We start from the raw sequence: 23,846 nt of genomic DNA, 5'->3' as shown, positions 1-23,846 counted from the left end.
AACATAAAGCTGATCACTAAGAAAATCTTGTTCCAGATAGATCATTTGAAGAAAAGAAACAACTGAGACACATATGGAGGAAAGAGGGATTGAAAAAAGAAAAACATGATAAAAGATAGATACAAAGAGAGAGTAAGAAAAATAACCAACACTAGTGAGTAGAAAATCAAAAATGGAGAGAGAAAATAGAGGAAAGAAATCTTGTGAGAATACTTTAGAAAACAAACAGGAATGTGTAGAAAGACCATAAAGCTTAGCAACAAATACAGGCTAAGTTTCAAGTAAGACCAACACCATGAAGCAGTGCAAGAACTATATATGGAGAGTAATTTAAGTACATATAGGTTAATCAAGCCTTAAGAACACATGAAGGTGTGCATGACCATACTATTTCAGCAATTCCAGGAAAATTTCATTGAGATAGTTGAATGTTACTCATGAGGAAGTGATCTGGTGGCAATCTATCCTTCACCTTCCATGAGAAGTAACCTGCTTGGTGTCATTACATCACATAACAGGTATGACTACATTTTATGACAAGATGAAACCTAGACATTCTGAAGCCAATCTGAATTCAACTTAGAATATAACCATTCAATCTGCTAAACCTACAAGCAATCTTTATCTGCTAATTTACAAGCCTTCTTTATCTGCTTTATGAATATATTCCTGAGGCTGAATCTGTGTGGTTGGTATTGTTTTTAATTCTTGGATATCTTTAGGTTGATACAGTGGAATGGAAAACAAATGAAAAATTAAAAAATCAACTCACCAGAGATCCATTCATTCTGTCTTGCTGCTGACAATGAGCAGAAGATTCTGGAAGCATGGCTGGGATTTAAGGGAAATGATGCATTCAGAAATGAATCTGTGAGATTTTGGGCCCAGAATTTCCTCTTGCAAACATGATACATGGACTGGAAAACTGTAAAGCCTTCTTTTTTTAATTTTTATTTATTTTTTATTGTGAAAACGTAAAGCCTTCCTATAAGCGAAGAATTTTTAATGTCTTAGGCAGAGCATTAAAGTGTCCAATAAACACAAATCCAGCCCATTTCCTGATAGATAGATATTATTAAACCTACTAATTTATATATTTATGTAGACACTAAATGGGAAAAAATTATTGAATAATTGAAAGCAAAAACATATATTTCCACTAAAAGTCATTCGTTATTACTGAATATACTTCAGGATGTATGACCTGCTTTTTTTTCCTTTTTTTTTTTTTTTTGCCAGTCCTGGTGCCTGAACTCTGGGCCTGGGTGCTGTCCCTCAGCTCTTCAGCTCAAGGCAAGAGCTCTACCACTTGAGCCACAGCACCACTTCCAGCCTTTTCTGCTTATGTGGTGCTGAGGAATGGAGCCCAGGCCCTCATGCATGCAAGGCAAGCACTCTACCACTGAGCCACCTTTCCAGCCCATTAACTGCTTTTTTAATGCAAAAGCATCCTAGGAATCCATTGGATTTTGTGTTCTATCTCATTCATTTACATATTTAAACACCATGGAAAGCATGTATGATGTAACTCACTAATTTTCACCCAAAGTTACATAAAAAATGTATATAGAATATATTTCTTATGTTATACTATTTCAATAGTGGGTGTCAAATGGCACATTTCACTCTAACCATTGCACACATATGCAATGATTAGCAATTTGCCATTTAAAATGCTTTGGCCAAAGGGACATGAGTAAAGATGAGGTAAACCCAGGTTTGAGAAGTCCCTAACGTTCATTTCTCTAAACAGTCATGCGAAGAACCTTGGCCATCCTAAAGATACAACATAAAATAATCGATATAGGTGTGACACACCTGAAGATAAGTGACACCTACAAAGCATACAATCTTAAGTAAGACATATTACTTCAAGTTTTCTTCTGTGAATTTTCTTTTTGGGCCACATGTCCCAGACCAACACTTGCCATACTACCAGGCACAACCAACTGATTAGAGCTAGCATTAGCAAATCCATAGATGGCACACTTAATGTAAGTTTGCATGATGACATACTAAAAATCATTGTTAACAGGCTGAATAAATTAGCAAGAAGAGGATTAGGGATTACTACATGACTAGATACTTTCAGTCATAACAATTATTCCAACATCCCAAACCACAGCCTCAGATATCCTTTGATAACTATGCTCTGGCTTATTCCTCAATCCAGCTCATCACGCCTCCTAGAAATTAGTTTAAATCTTGCAACAACATAAAGTGATTGAGAGTGGTGTAGGAAAGAGTACCACGTGAATCTGGTGCTCAGGGAAGTAGCAACAATTTTGGCATAAAGCAAAGGAAGCTAGCAACATCTTCCCCTTCCTGTGCTTTTCTGTTTTTCTCTTTAGGGCTTCTCAGAATTGACAGGGTCTGTCCATTGATGATGGAGATTCCTATTCATAGGGTGCTCTGCTTCAAACATTGCTAAGCTTCATTCCTAAAAATACAGGACCAATATCCAATATCCCATGTACAACTGTCTCTAGAAACAGAGTCGAATACAAACACATGTGAAATCAAGCCAGGAGATTAAAAACTCAATCCAAACAGACTAAAATATCTCTAGGAGAAACAACACAGAAGCAATAAATTCAACTTCAATGTAAGAAGACTCAAGGCAGTCACACACCTCACAATTTCACTAGAATTCTCCCTGTACTCCTCTTACACCTAGGCAAAGCAAATAAAGTCATATGGGTTAATAGAAGAATCCCTTGGTCTTGGAGGACAAATGCACAGCTCTTGGGCTCTCCTCATCTGCAGAATCACCCAGCTTGCTCTCAGATATTTGGGAACCAGGTTCTTACACCTCAGGGCCCAGAGCCTAATGACAGCACAAACTCCTGAACCTCAAGCAAATTACCAACTCCAGACTGGAGAAAAGTGTGGAGGGGGCAGTAGGAGTTTTAACTGAAGCATAATGCTCTCGCTTTGAGCTGACAAGCTCAGGAATGGTGCTTGCAGGCCCAGAGTTTCAGCCACACCAACCACCAAACAGAAACAGAAAAAGAAAAAGAAACCGGTGGAGGGGAGACTCCCGCAGCAATCGCACAGTACCTACCTGACATCAGTTCCAAAGCCTGAGATTCCTTCAAGTTACAGCTCCCAAGCTGCACTGCCCATAGCTGGGTGCCGGCCTCTTGGCTGCTATCTATGGCAGTCCAAACTTTACTTCAGGGCACTTCCAGCAGCAAGGAAAAGGGAAAGAACCCAGAAGAAGCCGACTTAAAATGCCCGTGGTGGGCGGGGAGACACATGCGCAAAACGATCTTCTGCCCCACCTCCACCCTCCAAAACAACAAAAACAACCCAGGACTTTCAAAGAAAATGTCCTTCTTGGAGACTACAATTCCCACAATGCCCGGCACCACCCTGGTCACAAGAATGCTTGAATGCAATGGGACTTTTCTCTCCCTGCTGTAGGAGCTAAGCTGAATTTTACTTGAAAAACACTATTTCCTTCCTGAAACCCGCCACAAAAGATAAATACATGGGGACAAGTGCATGCATTGACTGTTTGGTTCTTAGTTCTAATAATGAAATTGAGTTTATGTGACTGTGTTGCTCATAAATTTCTTCTTGTTCCATTCCTGTGTTCTGCTGAATGTAAATTATATCTCTGTTTTGCCTTAACTTGTTTAATACCTCCCCTCTCATCTCACAAAGGTACTCACAGACACTGAACTTATACCAGGTCAATTCCCATTGCTGTACTGTACACAAGGGCTTAGAATAGGAAGATGGTTAAGTGGATATGCAGCATAATCCTTCTGTTGATTTGGATTTCGTAAAAATCTAACAATTAACTTTCCAGACAATCCCCAATTCTATCTATTAAATCAAAAGGACTTTTAGATTGTTTCTGAAGTTTGCTTTTCATCTAAGGGTGTTATGATTGTTTTTGCTATTGGTCCTGTGGCTTGAACTCAGAGCTTGTGCACTACCTGTGAGCATTTGCTGTGCTCTATTTTGCATGTCCTTTAATAATTTCTTCAGGTAAGTAGTGAAAAGTTTCCTCACAGGGATTCTTAAGTACATGGCACATTACCCTGATTTTCCTACAAAGAGAGTGATTTGGGGGTCAGAATGAATGCAGGTGTGTAGAAGAGTGAAGTTTAGGGTAGGTCTATGTTGATGTGAAGCTTAATCACTTGCAAACCAGTCTGATTTTGTCTTTTCATATTTGCATGTGAAAATCTCTTTAATATTCTTACCTCCTCTCTGAAACTTAAAGTTCCTCTCAGTAGCTTTAGGCTACATATCTAGGGGACCTCAGACTTGTCTTCTCAAATCTTATCCATTAAGCTGTGGAATAAATCTTTTGTCTCCTGCCCCAGTCTCATCAGAGCACAAGCAAGACTTCTGTGGGCCAATGGGATGATAATTAAGGAGACAGAGAGTGGGCTGATGGCATAATTCTGCTATGTCTCTCAAATGCTTGTGTAATATTGGTCTAAGCCCACTCTGTCAATAAGGGCAAACAGCACACTTCTTTCCTCATTCTATTTCAATCTATGTTTTCCACCAAAGCCTCCCTTCACTTAAAGCCCCAGGCCAATCAGCTAGAACACACACTTCCTCAAACCATAAAGGGCAAGGACTTGCAGTCCTGAAGGTGGGAGTCAATGGCCCTGAGGCTTTTGCTCACATTTTGCCTGCTCCTGCAGGCACCCCAGCGTCTGGAAGTCTCTCTCTCTCTCTCTCTCTCTCTCTCTCTCTCTCTCTCTCTCTCTCTCTCTCTCTCTCTCTCTCATAATCTGAGATCTTATACTTGTCTCCTAAAGTTTATTGTGATTTTCGGTGATCCTTTACATACAACATAATTGGGATGGATTGGATTGGAAACTTTCTTACTTCTCCAGTGTATGGGTTTTGAATGTCCATTTTGTGGAGCTGAACTATTCCTCATGAAAACTGGGAATCAAAGGGCATATTTGGATTATAGACTTCAACTTAAAAGAACCTCTAATAATATAAAGAAAACCTAATTTCATTCTGTAAAAGTTAATTCCTAAGAGGCAAGGAGAAAAGGATCAGAAAACACTGGAGTGCTTCCAAGACTATCTGTGAAGTGTAGTTTAAACTTTTCAAGCCTATATTTCTGATGCATTTATTTATACTTTTATCCTTTTTTTGTTTGTTGTTCGGTCATGGCACTTGTACTCTGAGCCTGGGAACCATCATTGAGCTCAAGTGCTCTACTATGTGAGCCACAACACACTTCCGGATTATTAGTGGTCACTGGAGATAAGTGTATCACACATGTTGCTGGCCAGTCTGACTTTGAACTGGGATCCTCAGTTTCAGCCTATTGAAAAGTGAGGATCACAGACATGAGGCTCCAGCACCCAGCACACACATTTCTTGTGTTTTTTGTCCCAACCCTGGGGCTTGAACTCAGTGCATGGACACTGTCACTGAACTTCTTTTGCTCAAGAATAGCACCCTACTACTGAGCCACATTTCCACATTCTGCTTTTTCTCTGTATGTGGTACTGAGGACTTGAACCCAGGGCTTCCTGCATGCTAGGTAAGCATACTACCACTGCTGGGGCCAGCCACAACTCCAGCAGTGCTCCAGAAGAACAAGGGGATGATAATGGAAGAGACAGAGACAAGACCAATGATGAATTTCTCTTTATTCCAGCAATGACCTTAGCTATAGACATTTTCTCTATGTGCACAATGCTTGCATCACATTTTTCTAGGACCCAATGTGCCAGCAAGTGCAGATCATATGCATCCTTCCTCATTCTAGTTCAACCTTTGTCCACCAAATTTCTACAGGTAAGCCTGCAAGGCCAGAAGTAATAGGGAAACTCCCTCCTATGAATAGGGCCAGTGGTTGTGGAGATTTTGCTCACACCTTGCCAGCTCTTGGCACCTCTGGGTCTCCAATGTCTCTCCTTTATCATTTTGTAAATTGAGCAAGTGTCTATCAGCCTGAACCTTGAAAAAGCAGCAGATCATATATCTCAGGAAGAATGGAAGAAAAAGGCATACGAAAAGAAGAAAGAGCAAAATGCCTAAGATATAGCAAAAGGTGTGTTATTGTCCAGGTTGAATCCCTGCAGGTAATGGAGAAGTGATGCAGCTAATTTGGGGGTGTGCTACCTATAGGGTGCAGTGACCACTATCAGATATCTGACCCTGAAGCTGCATAATGTCTAAGCTTAAATTATCAACGGACCATATTCCTCAAATATGTCACTGGATAGTGGTCCAAGTCATATTTCCATCATATTTAAGAAGAACAACATAGATGTACTGACCATTAGCATGACACATCATTTTTAACCACATCATTAGCAGGTCCACCTGATTATCAACATACATCACTGCTGTTTCCAAATCATAAAACATATCACAATCTTTTTATCTACTCCACCTGCATCCCAGGGCACCAGAAATTTATCTAGCTAAAGAATTAACATGTAGTGCTGTATATATGGTTTGCATAAGGTTCACAGCAGAAGGAGTAGAACTAGCAAGAAGAGTTGGGGTACAATAAGGTTGGCAACCAATATTCCCAAAAATTGGCAGCAATGGCTAAGAGCCCTCTAAAGCTCAATAGCAAACAGAGACCCAAACTTAATCTACCATCATTGTTCTATCAGCTAAACAGGCAACATAAGTTAAGGTAATTGAATAGTAATCTCAGAGGATTTATAAGGTTTGTGAAACTACAATTGTTCCTGCAAGAGGCATGAAACAACAGCCCATCCTTGAAAATAATACGCAGCTCAACTACCAGCCTGTACAGATACATAACACAAGCTTGCACTGTAAGTGATCAAGGAATCATGAAACAAAACAGGTCTCTGAAGCAGAGGTATGGAATCAAGACAGGCATTCATGCAAATTGGCCTCAAGGCAGCATCCAGTCTACAATGTCAGGGTGAGCTTGTCCACACAGGCTGACAAACATGAGGTCCAGTAAGTTACCACTGATCACGTCACTCCTCTGAGACCAGTCCTGCAGTGAATATTGGGAGGCTCCTAACACCAGAACAGCGGACAAGAAGTGAAGTCCACAGGCCCTCCATGGTGGTGGATCATTATCAACAAAGGAATCTCTAGGAATACTGGAACCCAAGTGGGAAGCACCACATATCCTGACAAATGAATTCTACAAGTGCTATGCATAAGCTCACATTTTTCCATTCATTCACCTTTTCTTCCAGAGGAAGTCAGAGCCATAATCTATCCCTGAATACCTTTCCATACTTGTACCTTCTACCTCAGGATCTACAACACTAAATAATTGAGATCAATGCAAGGAGAGGACATAATATTTGTATAACAAATAGTGAGACAAGTCTTTGAGCAATGAACAATTCAAAAATAATGTAGGAAGTAAACTCTATTTATACTAGTACAATAAACATAATACTTAGAAATGAGTGTTTGAAAAATGTAACCTTGAACAATGAAAACTATGTGACACAGCTAGTTTAGGAAGCAGCCATTTTTACCTGATCCTTATCTCCTTGCCTTTCAGGAATTTACATTTAACTTTTACAGAAAGAAAGAATTATTTTTGCTTCATATTTTATAGGTGCTCCAATGTTGCCATCTATACATCCAAATGTGCCTCATTATCTCCATTTTCATGAGGAATAACTCAGGTTCACTAAAAGAGGCATGGAGAACCTATGCACTGGAGGACTGAATATCAGGCATGAATATTTCCTACACAATCCTTCCCAGTCATGATGTGGGGAAAGGATCATCAACAATCACAACAAATCATTCAGAGACAGCTTAGGATGTCTGATATGAGGGAGAGAGGCAAAAGGTTTATTCCACAGTGTAATGGATATAGTCTGGGAAGACAAGTCTGAGGACCCCTAGATATGTAGCCTACAGTTGCTTCCAGAAACTTCTAGGGTCAGAGAAGAGGTAGAAAATCAAAAGAAAATGGGGTATGCAAAACAGAAAAGAAAAAACAGACTGGTTTGGAGCAAGTGATCAAGCTTCACATGAATATAGACCTACCCTAATCTATACCTCCACCCACATTCAACCTAATCTCCCTAGACAAGCATTTTTTGAAGTCTTGGGAAGGAGTACCATTTTCTAAGAAACCCTGGGAGGAAACTTTTCACTAGTTCCCTGAAGCAATTAATAAAAGAAAGGCAAGTAGAGCATAGCAAATGCTCACAGACCGTGCCCATGCTCTGAGTTCAAGCCACAGGACCAACAACAAAACCAGGGAAAAAAACTTTTTAAGGAAAGGAAAACTTCAGACACAAATAACCAAAAACTCCTTGAAATTTCATAGATGGAATTTGGGAGTTTCTTTGGAAAGTAATGAGGAGAGTTTGACAAATCAATTTAATTCAAAGATTATAAAGTATGTCTACCTTAAAATCCTGCTATCTTATTTCAGTATATATATATATATATATATATATATATATATATATATATATATATATATATATATATATATATATTAGAGCAGGGGGAAATGATCCCAGAATCAATCGGTTAAATGGCTGTAAATACCTGATTGTGTGACTTGAACCCTGGGCCTGAGCACTATCCCTGATCCCTTCAGATCAAGGTGAGCTCTACACCAATTGAGCAACAAGGCCACTTCCATTTTTCTGGTGGTTTAATGGAGAGAAAGCTCATGAACTTTCCTGCTCGAGCTGGCTTTGGACCAGCATCCTTAGATCTCAGCCTCTTGAGTCCCTAGGATTACAGGCATGAGCTTGTACAAATACGTTTTTAATGTGAGAAGGGAGATATTCAAAATTTTAAGGCAAAAGGGACCTAATTTATATGTACCATATCACACATTTTTAACAATAATAAAAACAAAACCATGGGGTCTCATAACTTTAATTACATTAATAGAACTAAGAATTAAAAGTCCAAAATATCTAATGCTCCTAATACATTTCTTTCTTTTGGTTGATCTCACAAAGTTTCAGGAGGTAAACTGATTTTTCAAGGAGAAACTCACCTTAGTTCCCGTAGATGGGAGAGAGAGTTCCCCATGCATCCATGCACATTTAGGACCAAGTGTCTGGAGCCAGTGAAAACCCTGTAGCAGGCCCACTTCCTCTAGGTGAATGCATCGCATTATTGGAATTGTAGTTTCTATCAGGACACAGATCATTTGAAAGTGTGTTTGAGGGAAAGGGGAGAAAAGAGGCCAATGCCTCCTTGCTCACTGTTGGTGTTTTTAGTTTGCAAATTCGGGTTTCTTTCTTTTTGCCTTGCTGCTGGACTTGCTCTTAAGTACAGTTTTGCATTCCATGGTCAGAGCCAAGAGGTAGAAGCCCAGCTTGTCTTCTTGGGAGGTGTAACTTGAAGCCATCTGAGGATCCTAGGGAGAGTCTTTCCCCAGTCTGGGTTTAATGATACCTTATGGGCTCATAGTTTTGTGCTGCCATTAGCACTTGTTCCTCCAGGTACCAGAAACTGGCTGACAAACCTCTGGTCCTCTAGACAAGGAGAGTCAGGAGTTGTGCACTTATACTCCTGAACCTAGAGATTCTGGTACATACCCATGTGACTTTATAAACTTGCTTTTTGTGAATTGAAGCCAATGAATCTTAAACATTCCTTGAAAATGTCTTATATAAACATATTCATCCTCTTTTGACCCTCTGCACTTCCTATGGCTTTTGAAACTTTCAAAATGTTGCTCCCACAGATATACTTTACATGTCTGTTCTGACACATTACAATTTTTCCACTGATATAATTAGCTTATTCTCCATCGCTTAAAATAAGAGAGACTTTTGGGGCAAGTGATTCAGTAGTAGAGTGCTTGCCTGCATGAATAAGTCCCAGGTTTGATTCCTCAGAACCACATAAGTAAAAAAAGCTTGCAGTGCACTGTGGCTCAACTTGTAGAGTGCTAACTTTGAGTTTAGGAGCTGAGGAACAGTTCCCAGACTCAGAGTTCAGGCCCCATGTCCGACCAAAAAAAAAAAAAGAGAGACTTCCTGTGTATGTGTTCCTAATCAATTGATAAAATAGAATTTGAATACAATACAATGCCCTAGATATGTGTGTGCTTGTCCTGATTCTTGAACTCAAGGTCTGGAAAATGACCATGAAATTATTTGGTTCAATGATAATGTTGTACCACGTAAGCCACATCTCGACATCCAGCTACTTTGGCTACTTTATTGGAGATAAGTGTCTCAGACATCGGTTTACCCATTGATTTATTTTGTGATCCTTGTAGGGATCCTTCATGTGTATCCCAGGGGACCACAAGCAGGCACAGGACAAAGATTATTATAGAGTTTACTAGAAGGACTATATTTCCCAGGAGACAGAGCACATGCATCTGTCTTTCTTCAGGTAGGAGAGGAGCTGGGGAGCAGGAAGTTAGGTAGGTGCATGCTCAGGTAGGTGTGGGTAGAGAGAGGGGTGGTCAGTAGTATGGAGGAAAAATCTAGGTCTGGGAGGAGCTCAGGTCTGGGTGGAGCTGAGGAGCAAAAGAGGGGATAATACTAACTTTCCTCAGATCTCAGCCTGCTAAGTAGCTAAGATTACAGCCATTAGACATGAGAGCCCAGTTACAATGTCCTCTTTGAAATTCAGATTATATCCTAAAAAATAATATGAAATAGAAAACTTGAAAATTTTAAGGCAAGATATTCAGTCACTAATATGGATATGGACAGTTCAAATCCCAGAATAAACAGAAAATACTCAACCTTGAAAGTTGTAACACTCCTCATCTTAAATATTGTGAATGTGAACACTTAGCCTATAATAAATTCTCTTTAAGTTTCTCAAAGTAAGAAAACATTCTTGTGAATTAGAAAAACCCAGTACTAATGTGCAAACACTGCTTTTAAAGGATTCATATCATCTTTCCTATCAAAAACACCTTACTGAAGTAAACAGAATTGATTTTCTCTTTTTGTGAATGTCACTGCAAAGTTCATGCATTTTATATTAACAATTACCATTGTGGGTAAGTATAAGAAAAACCAGAATGCTGGATCAAAGAATTTCCTGTGTAATCAACCAACAAGTATAAGCAAAAGCACATACCTATATAAATTCTTTTACATTTTATGGATCTACATTTTGGAGTGTATTTTCTGTTAATATTGTTTAGTAATACATAAGACTTCACTCTTCTGTGGATTTGCCTTTAGTGGAGACTTTAATGCTCTACTTGATTCAGGAATGTTTCTTCTCCCATAAGAAGGCTTTATGCTTTACCAGTCCAAGTATCATGTTCTGACCAGAAACTTCTAGGATAAAATCACACAGGTTCTTTTCTGACTCTCTCATTTGGCTTCTCTCCAAGCCATGGTTCTAGAATCTTTACTCACTGTCAACAGCAAGAAAGAATGAAAGGATCTCTGATGAGATTCTTTTATTTCTCACTCTGTTTGACATTCCATGTTATGAACCTAACTATGTCCAAGATTGAAAAACAGAAAAAAAACAGATTCAGCTTTAGGAACATGTTCCTAAAAAAGCTAAAGATGGCTTGTAGATTTAACAGATAATCAAATCTTGCCTTCTAAGTTAAGTGCAGATTTGCTTTAGTTTGCTTCTCATTTTTTAATTTGACCACAATGTTGCCTCACTATCTAAATTCAGCTTCCTGAGTAGCTAGGATTCCACACATGAGGGAGTTTAATTGCTCATTTTTAATTACTGGTCTTAAATTAAAAGAAGGAAAGAGTATTTTACCCATTCAGTGAGTATTAAGTCCCTTAAATTCTGAGTTCAAACAAAGTGTTGGCCAAATGATAATAACAAAAATAATACAAAACATTAATGTTATCATTAGGTATACTTTAAATGAATGTGGTATGTTGGTTCATAATTTGAGCTATATAACAGGCCTAGGTAGGACTCCAGTCTGTGAACCATCCCTTCTCAGAAAGCATAGTTTGTAAACATGAGAGAATGAGCGATTTCCAAATTGATGGTTTGTGTGTGTGTGTGTGTGTGTGTGGTACAAGTAGGAAGGCCAAAGGCACACACAGGTGCCTCCCAATCCCCCTATTTATTTTTACTAGGCCTCTGTAGATAAGTAGAAGTGTTGGGCTGGGAAGTTGGTTCAATGTTAGAGCACTTGCCTTTCATGCATGAGGTCCAGGGATCAATTCGCCAGCACCACAAAAACAAAAAGAAAAAAAAAGCTGGAAGTGGCCCTGTGGCTCAAGTGGTAGAGTGCTAGCCTTGAGCTGAAGAGCTGAGGGACAGCACCCATACCCAGAGTTCAGGCCACAAGACTGGACCTCCCCACCCCACCCCCTCAAAAAAAAAAGCAGAAGGGTAAATAGTGTGAGGGAAGAGGTTAAGGGAGCAACTAGCTAAATCTTACAATGTGAAGTCCACTGTCCTTAACTTGTAAATGGAATCATAGGCAAGATTTAAGGATTCTTTTTTTATTGTGAAAATACTGTAAAGAGGAGTTTTATTTTTGAACAATTGAAATACTGAAATTGTTGAAGCCACAAGCCTCCTGTTCCCAGAGGGAGATTTCTTCAGGACAGCCCACAGGGCTCATGCTTTGATTCCTAGCTTTTATGGAGGCCAAGATGAGAGAATCTCCATTGAAGCCAGCTCCTGCTGGCTTCAACTCAGTTCCTGAGTTCAACACCTGATATTGGAAGAAAAAAAATTCCTTCATGAAAGTGTGAAAGTAGAGCTCTTCATGTAACCAAACAGCTCTGGACATATGTAGAATGATTGGCTTATATAGGATCTGGAGTCTTGGTCTTGGTTTACTAATTAAGCACTTTCTGATGTAACAGACATTTTTTCTAAATGCTTCCAAGATATCTTTAATTGCATAACTATACAATGGCATCTATCTTGGCTCCAGAAATTCTAATGTTAGGTCAACTTTTGTGTTTCTGTAAAAGAAGACAGTATATTTGTTGGAAGCCACATTATGGAAGATGGAATACTGGAGTCTATTACACAGCTAACAGTCTGCAAGCAGCCTGTTGTAACAAAGACTTGCAGTCCACAAATACACTTAGACAGCTTGGAAACAGAACAGAAAGGAAAAAAAAGAATAATAACTACACCAAGAAACCAATCAGCACCAAGAGAGTGATGAATTGGGACACTAGGATGACCAGAGACAAGCCAGGAGACAGGACACAGGACATGATCACAGAGACATGTGGCATGGCATCTAGTGCCACTGCTGCTCCAACCTAAATAGGGCCTAAGCAGGAGGCAGGGCTACAGGAAATTCCCAGTTCCACAAACTGAACTAACAGATTGAGTAACATATCAGACAAATGTCCATGCCTGCTTCCAGGGATACAGCCACACCCATCATTTGGGAGGCAAGTGATGGATGGGGCATTTCCTTCACCCTGCATGAAGACAAGATGTCAGACCCCACTGTCCACCATGTGGCCAATAGGGCACCAGCCACACCTGACCTCCTTACTTAATATTACTGAATATTAAATCAATTTATAAAATCCTCTTTATCGTTCTGTAAACAATTCAAGAATTTGCTTTTTGTAAAAGCCATTTTTCTTGAGCCATACCTCTGAAAGAATAATTCTCCCATTCACCAAAAATTAAACATTCTTCTTTTGAATAGTTTATTTCTTACTTCTTCCTCATTCTTTCCCTTCCTCTTTCCCTTTCTCACTTCTCTCCTTCCTTCTTTCCTTCCTCTCAGGGCCCAGAAGTGATGCGGTAGCTCAAGTGGCAGATAGTATTTATTTCAATTTTTGTGAGATTAATATCTTTGTGTGCTTGATTATTTCCACTAATGTCATATCTACATTGGCCATCTATGAGATAACACAGTTGCGACACACCATTCACACTGGTGTTTTATTATAGCTCACTCAGCAAAACAACTAAATGGGCTAAGAGTGAATCAATCACCAGTGATTGTTCATCACCAGTGATTAATTAAATAAAACAGCAAGCACTGAAGATATTTTGAGGTTTTCCCCCAAGGCAAAATGCTGAGACTCTTGTCTTTATAAATCCACCATATTTTTATAATATATATTTTATTGTAAAGATACTGTACAAATTGGTTATACAATTATATGAATTAGGTCATGAATACATTTCCTATCGAGCATTGTTACCCCTCCGAGAAAAAATTTACTACTATGTATGTACTGCAATAAGGACTAATATCTTCCAGTAGATCTTCCATTCAATCACTGAATAAGCTAGTCATTTGTACAGTAATGCTGGATCACACAAATAGAGGGGGACTTAAGGGAGCAATAGAAAAAAAGTTGTTCTCATGTTCTTGCCTCCAATCAGAACAGTCTTCACTCAACTATTGTTCCCCTAACCATGTTGGGGATGATCTGAATCCAGTCCCAAAGGGACAGACCTCATATTTCTTAGAAGAGATTATCAAATTACCCTAACATACCATTCCTTATTATAAAAGATGCAAGTTAATAACTTCAATCTCTGAATTACTTGTTATAACTGGTCATTTCCACATGTTGGGATAATATTGAATGACACCATCCCCACTCAACACGATGAAAATGTGAGAAATGTTGGCTCAAAGAGAGCTGAAGAGTGAAGAATGGTTTTCCATCACACCTCGCTTATCTCTGCGATGAAGGATTTCTCTGTATAATTTACACAGGTTTTCTGACAAAGATTTTCCTACAATGGGTTTCTTTCCTGGGTGAATGTTCTAATACTTGCTGAGGGTTGTCTTCTGGTTGAAAGACTTCCTCTCATGTTTATATTTACAGAGATTCTGTCATGTGTCCAGGTCTCTAATACCTGTTCAGATTTGACTCCTGGCAAAATGTTTTCTATACTCATAATTTCTTACCTGTCTATGCTCTCACATATGCTGAGGACTCAGTTCTGATTGAAAGTCATTTCACGTATGATCTATGCACTACTTTCTTTTCTCCTATGTGAGTCAGTTCTCTGATGAACATGAGGTATTCCTTTCTGATCAAAGGATTTCCACATTTGTAATATTTTTAAGATTACTCTGCTGTGTGTCCTATGAACTTGGATCCATGAATACTTGGTAAAGGACTTTCCACAATTGTTACATTTGTATTTTCTCACCTGTGTCTGTTCTCTGATGCAAACTGAGTTAGGACTGTTTCTTGAAAACCTTTCCATTAATTTTTGCTACATAGGATTTCTCTCCTCTTTGAGTGTGAGGTTGTGTGTTTGTGTGTGTGTGTGTCTGTGTGTTTTGTGTGTTCTATGATGAACCCTGAGTTGTATCTTGTAGTTAGAGGACTCCACATGTGCTATATCATAAGGTCTCTATCCTGTATAGGTTCTGTATTGCAATTTTAATTTTCTTACAGATCAAAGACTTTCCCATTTGGTACAATCCTAAGTTATTTCATTTGTGTGAATCAACTTATGTGTGTTAAGCTATGACCTCCAGGTCTTTCCACACTGGTTGCATTCATAAGGTTTCTCTCCTTGTGTTCTGTGATGGATGTTATGGTGTGCCTTCCAGGTGAAAGAATTTCCATGCCTGCTATATACATAACATTTCTCTCTGGTGGGGTTTTTTCTGATGGACAGAAAGGTGTATGTTTTGGGTGAAAGACTTTCCACATAGCTTACATTCATAAAATTTCTCTCTTGTGTGTGCTGCCTGATGGACAGTAACTTGGAGCTCTTGGCTGAAATATTTTCCACACATATGACATTCATAAGGTTTCGTTCCTGTGTTTGTTTTCTGATGGACAGTAAGGTTTGATTTCTTGGTGAAAGACTTTCCACACATGTTACATTCATAATGTTTCTCTCCTGTATGTGTTCTCTAATGGACAGTAATGTGTACCTTCTGGGTGAAAGACTTTCCATACACGTTACATGATAAGGTTTCTTTCCTGTGTGTGTTCTCTGTTGGACAGTAAGGTTTGACTTCTTGGTGAAAGACTTTCCACACATGTTACATTCATAAGGTTTCTCTCGTGTGTGTTCTCTGGTGGACAGTAAAGTGTAGCTTCTGGATGAAAGACTTTCCACACACGTTATATTCATAAGGTTTCTTTCCTGTGTGTGTTCTCTGGTGGACAGTAAGGTTTGACTTCCAGGTAAAAGACCTTTCACACATGTTACATTCATAAGGTTTCTTTCCTGTGTGTGTTCTCTGGTGGACAGTAAGGTGTGCCTTCTGGGTGAAAGACTTTCCACACACGTTACATTCATAAGGTTTCTTTCCAGTGTGTGTTCTCTGGTGGACAGTAAGGTGTGCCTTCTGGGTGAAAGACTTTCCACACACGTTACATTCATAAGGTTTCTTTCCTGTGTGTGTTCTCTGGTGGACAGTAAGGTTTGACTTCTTGGTGAAAGAATTTCCACACACGTTACATTCATAAGGTTTCTTTCCAGTGTGTGTTCTCTGGTGGACAGTAAGGTGTGCCTTCTGGGTGAAAGACTTTCCACACACGTTACATTCATAAGGTTTCTTTCCTGTGTGTGTTCTCTGGTGGACAGTAAGGTTTGGCTTCTTGGTGAAAGAATTTCCACACATGTTACATTCATAAGGTTTCTTTCCAGTGTGTGTTCTCTGGTGGACAATAAGGTGTGACTTCTGGGTGAAAGACTTTCCACACAGGTTACATTCATAAGGTTTCTTTCCTGTGTGTGTTCTCTGGTGGACAGTAAGGCTTGATTTCCAGGCAAAAGACATTTTACACATGTTACATTCAAAAGGTTTCTCGCCTGTGTGTCTTTTCTGGTGGACAGTAAGCTCTGACTTCTGGATGAAAGACTTTCCACACATGTTACATTCATAAGGTTTCTTTCCTGTGTGTATTCTCTGATGGACAGTGAGAGTTGACTTCTGGGTGAAAGACTTAACACACATGATACATTCAAAAGGTTTTTCTTTTGTGTGTGTTCTCTGGTGGACAGTAAGCTTTGATTTCTGGGTGAAAGTCTTACCACAGATGTTACATTCAAAACGTTTCTCTCTAGTATGTGTTCTCTGGTGGATAGTAAGGCATGCCTTTTTGGCGAAAGACTTTCCACACATGTTACATTCATAAGTTTTCTCTTCTGTGTGTGTTCTCTCATGGATAGTGAGGTTTGACTTCCAGGTGAAAGACTTTCCACAAATGTTACATTCATAAGGATTCTTTCTTGTGTGCGTTCTCTGGTGGAGAGTTAGGTTTGACTTCAAGGTAAAAGACATTTCACACATGTTACATTCAAAAAGATTCTCATTTTGGTGTCTTCTCTCATGGACAGTAAGATATGCCTTACTGGTGAAAATCTTTCCACACATTTTACTTTCATATGGTTTCTTTCCTGTGTATGTTCTCTGAGGGACAATAGGGTGTGTCTTCTCGGTGAAAGACCTTTTATATTGTTTATATTCTTCAACTATAGAAGACAAATGAGGACTATATACAGCACACATCTTACCAGGTTCACTGAAAACACTCATGTTCTGATTCCCAGTGACCTTTTCTGTCCTCATTCCTAAGGAGTTCACATTATTCTTAATCAGTTCTGACTTCTGTTTTGAGCTCAAATTAAAACTTTTTATAAGTCTCACTTTTTCCTCCCCTGGGTTACTATTCATGACTGCTACTTCAGAGAGATATTTATTGTGACTTTCCTGACAGGTGCTAATCACATCCTCCATTTGTGGGACATCTAAAATGCATAACAGAAAAATAGACAAAAACATAAATGAAGTCCATAAATTCCTTACTGTAAAGGTATTTTCTCACATTTTAAGTGTTACAAGATTTTCAAATATCAAAGCATTGTTTTCTGCAGAATATAAACTTTTCTCTGCAACATACTAACTATGAATGTAGTACTGACATTTTACAATGGAAAATAATGTTTTTCTGTATTTCAGATTTTTCTATTTTTTTCTAGGAAATATTTACTCAAATTGTTCATCTACATACTCTTAATGCTTCCATTCTGAATGTCACTCTATGCCCAGCACAACTCATAAGCTATTGTCCTGATGAGAGAATAGCAGCACTACCATTCTCCTATTTTCCTCCTACCTGCATAATACTAGTTTAAAAGAAAATGAGATCTCCTTTTGTACATGTCCTATTGTCTTTTTCTCTTAAACAATGACTTCTCTACAGACAAGGAGAGTTGCTAATATTAACTACAATGGCACACCAAATTCAGTTTGTCCCCAGTGAATTCTGGATTGACAAGAATACTATTGCTCTGTACAACTCAAGATAAACAGATCAACTGGGCTCTGGACCCATCATTAGCATTGTAAATGCTTTAACTCACCTGTGAAATTCTTGTCTGAGGCTTCTCTTATCCATGGTTCTGAACCTTGCTCCAGCCTCACAATCAATTCTGGTTTAGGTACACAGAGCCCTATGAATAAGAAACAGTGGAGAACAATTTGTCGTGCTGGTCATCATTAACATAAGGTCGCAGACATCCTGTTCACAAGGTTGCTCCTAAATATGGTTCCTCAATTGTTGTTGTGGGGGCAGTCTTGTTGTGGGACCTGAACTCTGGTCCTGGGCACTGTCCGGCAGATCTTCAGCTCAAGACTAACACTGTATCACATGAGCCATAATGCCAATTCCGGCTTTTATTTTCTGCTTATGTGCTGCTGAAGAATTGAACACAGGGACTCATGCATGGAAGGCAATTCCTCTACCACTGAGCCAACTTCCAAACCCATGGTTTCTCAATTCTTAACTGCTCCATTGTGGAGTAGAATCCACCTTTGGGTTTATTTTGCCAACTGCATGGCTTGAACTCAGCTCTTTTGCTAAAAGCTAGCATTCTACTAGTTTGAGTCTTCACTACGTTTCTAGTTTTTGAATGGTTAATTGGAGATAGTCTCATGGTCAACTTTTTACAGCTGCTGGTTTCAAACTGAAACCTTCAGATGTCAGCCTCCGGAGTATCTAGGATTTGTAGCTTGAACCACTAAACCCTGTATCAGGTTTGGTTTACAAATACACACTTTCACCTACTGATTTCCAGAGCATACTGTCAGTAGTAATGTATGTTCTATTCTAGACTCTAGATCCACCTATAATAATTACCCAAGTCTAGGAAGTCAGTCTCCTATTAGTAGATCATAGCTTAGAACTATTGTCCAAATACTGATTTGCCTTCTTAAAAAACGAGAATAAAATTAGCTCTTGTGTTACATATAATGAAGTTGAAGTTTCCCTTAGAAAAAAATGACACTTCCCATGGCCTGCAATCTTTTTTTTGAAAATGTAATGGTCCAAAGGCTTACACCTGTAATCCTATATTTAGGAGGTGAGATCAGAAGAGGCAGGTTTGAAACCAACCTGGGCACGGAAACACAGAATATACCCCAAAACAAAAGTGAAAATAGAATTGTGGCTCAAGCACTAGTGTGAAAGACAAACAACACCAAGCTCTCAGACTCAAATTTGACTGGCTTTTATACCAGCAGTTTTTTACCTGGGAATGGACTGGAATCTTCTCCCTAAGTAACATAGTCTAACGTCTACTAAAATAAAAGCACTCGGGGCTGGGAAGGTGGCTCAGTGGTAGAGCGCTTGCCTTGCATGCATGAGGCCCTGGGTTCGATTCCTCAGCACCACATAAGCAAAAAGAAAAAATCCGGAAGTGGCACTGTGGCTCAAGTGGTAAAGCGCTAGCCTTGAGCTGAAGAGCTGAGGGACAGTGCCCAGGCCCAGAGTTCAGGCCCCACGACCGGACCCAAAAAATAAAAAATAAAAATAAATAAAATAAAAGCACTTGACCTTCCAAGTAAAAATAACCTTTGCTCACCCAAGAACATGAGGTTGCTATAGGTCTCCAGCATTACATCTCTATGAAGGGTCCTCTGATCAGGATCCAGATCCTGCCACTCCTTCCAGGTGAAGTCCACAGCCACATCATCAAATGACACCAGCTTCTGTAATGGCACATTTCCATCAAGAAATTAGACCTGGGTTATGAGAATTCCAACCTGGAATTTCATTATGCTGCATGTATACTTTTGTCTTACATAAAATGTTTGCAGCTACCTTTGTTATCTATTCATTGGGAGAATTAAATACCAAACTAGAAATATTTGACAATACATAAACCTGGTCATTAAAATACTCAGATTTGTGGGGCGCTGGTGGCTTATACCTGCAATCCTAGCTATTCAGGAGGCTGAGGTCTGAGGATCAAGGTTCAAGGCCAGCCCAGTCAGGAAAGTCCATGAGACACTTATCTCCAATAAACCACCAGAAAATGAAAGTAGCACTGTCACTCAAGTGGTAGCACTCACCTTGACTTGAAGAGCTGAGGGAAAACAACCAGACCCAGAATTCAAGCCCCAAGACCAATAAAAAATTACAGTTTCCATAATACATGCAATCACATTTCTGCTGCTAGCAGTAGAGACAAGATAAAAACTCTAAGGAGACAATAATCTGGCATGATAACATTAAGTCTAAGGAGGTGTCTGAAAAATTATATTATCATTTTTGATAAAATTTCAGTACATACCAGGGTAAAAATGAATTAAACCAATATTTTTCCTGCATTTACACATACTGCTTCACCATAAATCCTATTTAGACCTTCTATTAACAAGTACTCTCAAAAGCAAGCAGCACACATTCAGAATATCACATGGAATACAGAACATAGAGCATTGCTAGATCTATGAAAAGCAGTGTCCACATGAATGTTCAAAAAACAGGAACAGTACTCCAGAAAGTAACTAATGATTGATTAGGCCCTTATAAGATTTAATTGAGTTCCCACATAAAAATATCCGTGGTTTACCATGTTTGGTTTAAATGCTAAATATTGAAATGTGGTCATAGATACCCTGATATTTCCTTCTTATGTAGAAAAGAACTGCTACCATGAAATTTTGTCAACTTTGCCTACATTCTACAATACAAAATATAGGTGGGAGGGAAAAAAATGTTCCTTGACAAGGTTTTCATTTTAATAGGCCTTCATGGAAGGTGAAGGCAAATATAGAGAGGCTCAAGGGACACTCAAGATGACAAAAATGATAAATATGACCAAATGCTCAAACGCATCACATATTCTTGAATCCTTTCTCCAGAGTATCTCTAAGGATATATTTTCACTTGTGTTAGTTAATAGTGAAATACCTCAGAGATCAAAATCAATTAGTGAGCAAACATCTGTGAGATTTTGCAGCAAGTGATATTTCTAATTGAGAACATCTTGTCACTGTATTATTTTTTTTTTCAACACTAGTTCCAATCTTATACTGGCAGTGAATTAAAATATTCAACAGTAGTGGGATGGAAAAACAAAATTAAATACCACATCAAATGAAGTTAGACCAACACAAAATCAGGAGAAAACAGATTTTCTTGTAGTGTATCAATTGGTAGAAGGAAGTACTTTTCTGTAGGGAACTCTGAAGTTGGCTGAAGGGAAAAAGGTTTGAGAAGTTGGAATTCCAGCCTGACAGCACTGAGAGAAGTGAGAGCTGGCTGCAGAAGGCTTAAAAGAGAATTCTGGAGAGGGTTAAGAGACTGGAGTGCAGGCCTTTTCCTTTCTGTTGGAAAGATAGCATCTGAAACGGAGGTGCTGTTGACCTTGAAGGCTAGGTAAGGTGACCTCCATGTCTGCATTTTCTCTGGGCGACAGTCTTCTGTCTCAGGAGAATAAGGAAACATGTTTTCCTCACAACCTGTTATGGCTCTGATTGTACTATTAATATAGATACTTCTTTTTTTTTTTTTTTTTGTCGGCCGTGGGGCTTGAACTCTGGGCCTGGGCGCTGTCCCTTAGCTCTTCAAGGCGAGTGCTCTACCACTTGAGCCACAGCGCCACTTCCAGTTTTCTGGTGGTTATTTGGAGATAGGAGTCTCACAGTCTCTCCTGCCCGGGCTGGCTTTGAACCGCGATTCTCAGATCTCAGCCTCCTGAGTAGCTAGGATTACAGGCGTGAGCCACCAACACCTGGCAGATACTTCATTTTTGCATGTTATCAAAGGTAATCTTCCCAGTGTGCACTCAAGGAACTATAGGAGCTTTCTGGCGCCCAGGGACAAAGTTCCAGAGAGCCTTTGGAACCCTGGTTTCCCGTACGTCTATCTGTTTGTGTTTTTGTGTGTCTCTACTTTTCTTTGTTTCTGGAATCCTGTAGAACTCTCTAGGCAATAATTTTCCTATACTACTGGTAAGAAAAATGTCAATCCTAAGAGGCATGTCAGCAACTTAAAGCTGATCACTACGAAAATCTTGTTCCAGATAGATCATTTGAAGAAAAGAAACAACTGAGACACATATGGAGGAAAGAGGGAACGAAAAAAGAAAAAAATGATAGAAAGCTAGATACAAAGAGAGTGAAAGAGAAAAATAACCAACACTAGCGAGTAGAAAATCAAAAATAGAGTTCTGAGGATCGCGGTTCAAAGCCAGCCCGGGCAGGAGAGACCGTGAGACTCCTATCTCCAATAAACCACCAGAAAACCAGAAGTTGCACTGTAGCTCAAGTGGTAGAGCGCTCGCCTTGAGCTGAAGAGCTGAGGGACAGCACCCAGGCCCAGAGTTCAAGCCCCACGACCGACAAAAAAAACAACAAAAAAAAGAAAATAAAAAGTAGAGAGAGAAAATAGAGGAAAGAAATCTTTTCAGAATACTTTAGAAAACAAACAGGAATTTGTAGAAAGACCATAAAGCTTAGCAACAAATACAGGCGAAGTTTCAAGTAAGACCAAGACCATGAAGCAGTCCAAGAACTATATATGCAGAGTAATGTAAGTACATTTAGGTTAATCATTCCTTAAGAACACATGAAGGTATGTATGACCACACTATTTCAGCAATTCCAAGAAAATTTCATTGAGATAGTTTAATGTTACTCATGAGGAAGTGATCTGGTGGCAATCTATCCTTCACTTTCCATGAGAAGTAACCTGCTTGGTGTCATTACATCACATAACAGGTAGGACTACATTTTATGACAAGATGAAACCTAGACATTCTGAAGCTAATCTGAATTCAACTTAGAATATAACCATTTGATCTGCTAAACCTACAAGCAATCCTTATCTGCTAATTTACAAGCCTTCTTTATCTGATTTATGAAAATGGTACTGAGGCTGAATCTGTGTGGTTGGTATTGTTTTTAATTCTTGGACATCTTTAGGTTCATATAAAGGAATGGAAAACAAATGAAAAATAATAAAACTACTTACCAGAGATCCATTCATTCTGTCTTGCTGCTGACAACGAGCAGAAGATTCTGGAAACATGGCTGGGATATAAGGGAAATGATGCATTCAGAAATGAATCTGTGAGATTTTGGGCCCAGAATTTCCTCTTGCAAACATGATACATGGGATGCAAAACCGTAAACTTTTTTTAAAATTTTTATTTATTTTTACCTGAAAAAGTAAAGCCTTCTTATAAGCAAAGAATCTTTAATGTCTCAGGCAGAGCATTAAAGTGTCCAATAAACAAATCCAGTCAATTTCCTGTTAGATAGATATTATTAAAGCAACTAATTTCTATGTTTATGTACACACTAAATTCAAAGAAATGAATGGCCCCACTGGAATTATTGAATAATTGAAAGCAAAAACACATATTTCCACTAAAAGTTATTATTACTGAATATACTTAGGGATGTATGAAGTACTTTATTTTCCTTTTGTTTTTTTTTTTGCCATTCAAGGTGCCTCAACTCTGGGCCTGGGCTCTGTCCCTCAGCTCTTTACCTCAAGGCTAGTGCTCTACCACTTGAGCCACAGCACCACTTCCAGCGGTTTCTGCTTATGTGGTGCTGAGGAATCGAACCCAGGACCTCATACATGCAAGGCAAGCACTCTACCACTGAGCCACTTTTCAAGCCCATGAACTGCTTTTTTAATACAAAAGTATCATAGGAATCCATTGTAATTTGTGTTCTACCTCATTCA

At 39.1% G+C, this 23,846-nt stretch overlaps 1 pseudogene; it reads right to left on the bottom strand.

Moving 5' to 3' along the window:
- Nucleotides 1–15,357: 15,357 nt before the first annotated feature.
- LOC122123284 overlaps nucleotides 15,358–23,846 on the bottom strand; it is a 65,549-nt pseudogene continuing 57,060 nt past the window's right edge.

Source organism: Dipodomys spectabilis, unplaced genomic scaffold (genome assembly GCF_019054845.1).
Source record: "Dipodomys spectabilis isolate Male_0828 unplaced genomic scaffold, ASM1905484v1 ptg000227l, whole genome shotgun sequence".
In the NCBI taxonomy this organism is placed as follows: Eukaryota; Metazoa; Chordata; class Mammalia; order Rodentia; family Heteromyidae; genus Dipodomys; species Dipodomys spectabilis.
The sequence above is the reverse complement of the archived record's forward strand: the minus strand, read 5'-3'. Positions and strand labels throughout refer to the sequence as shown.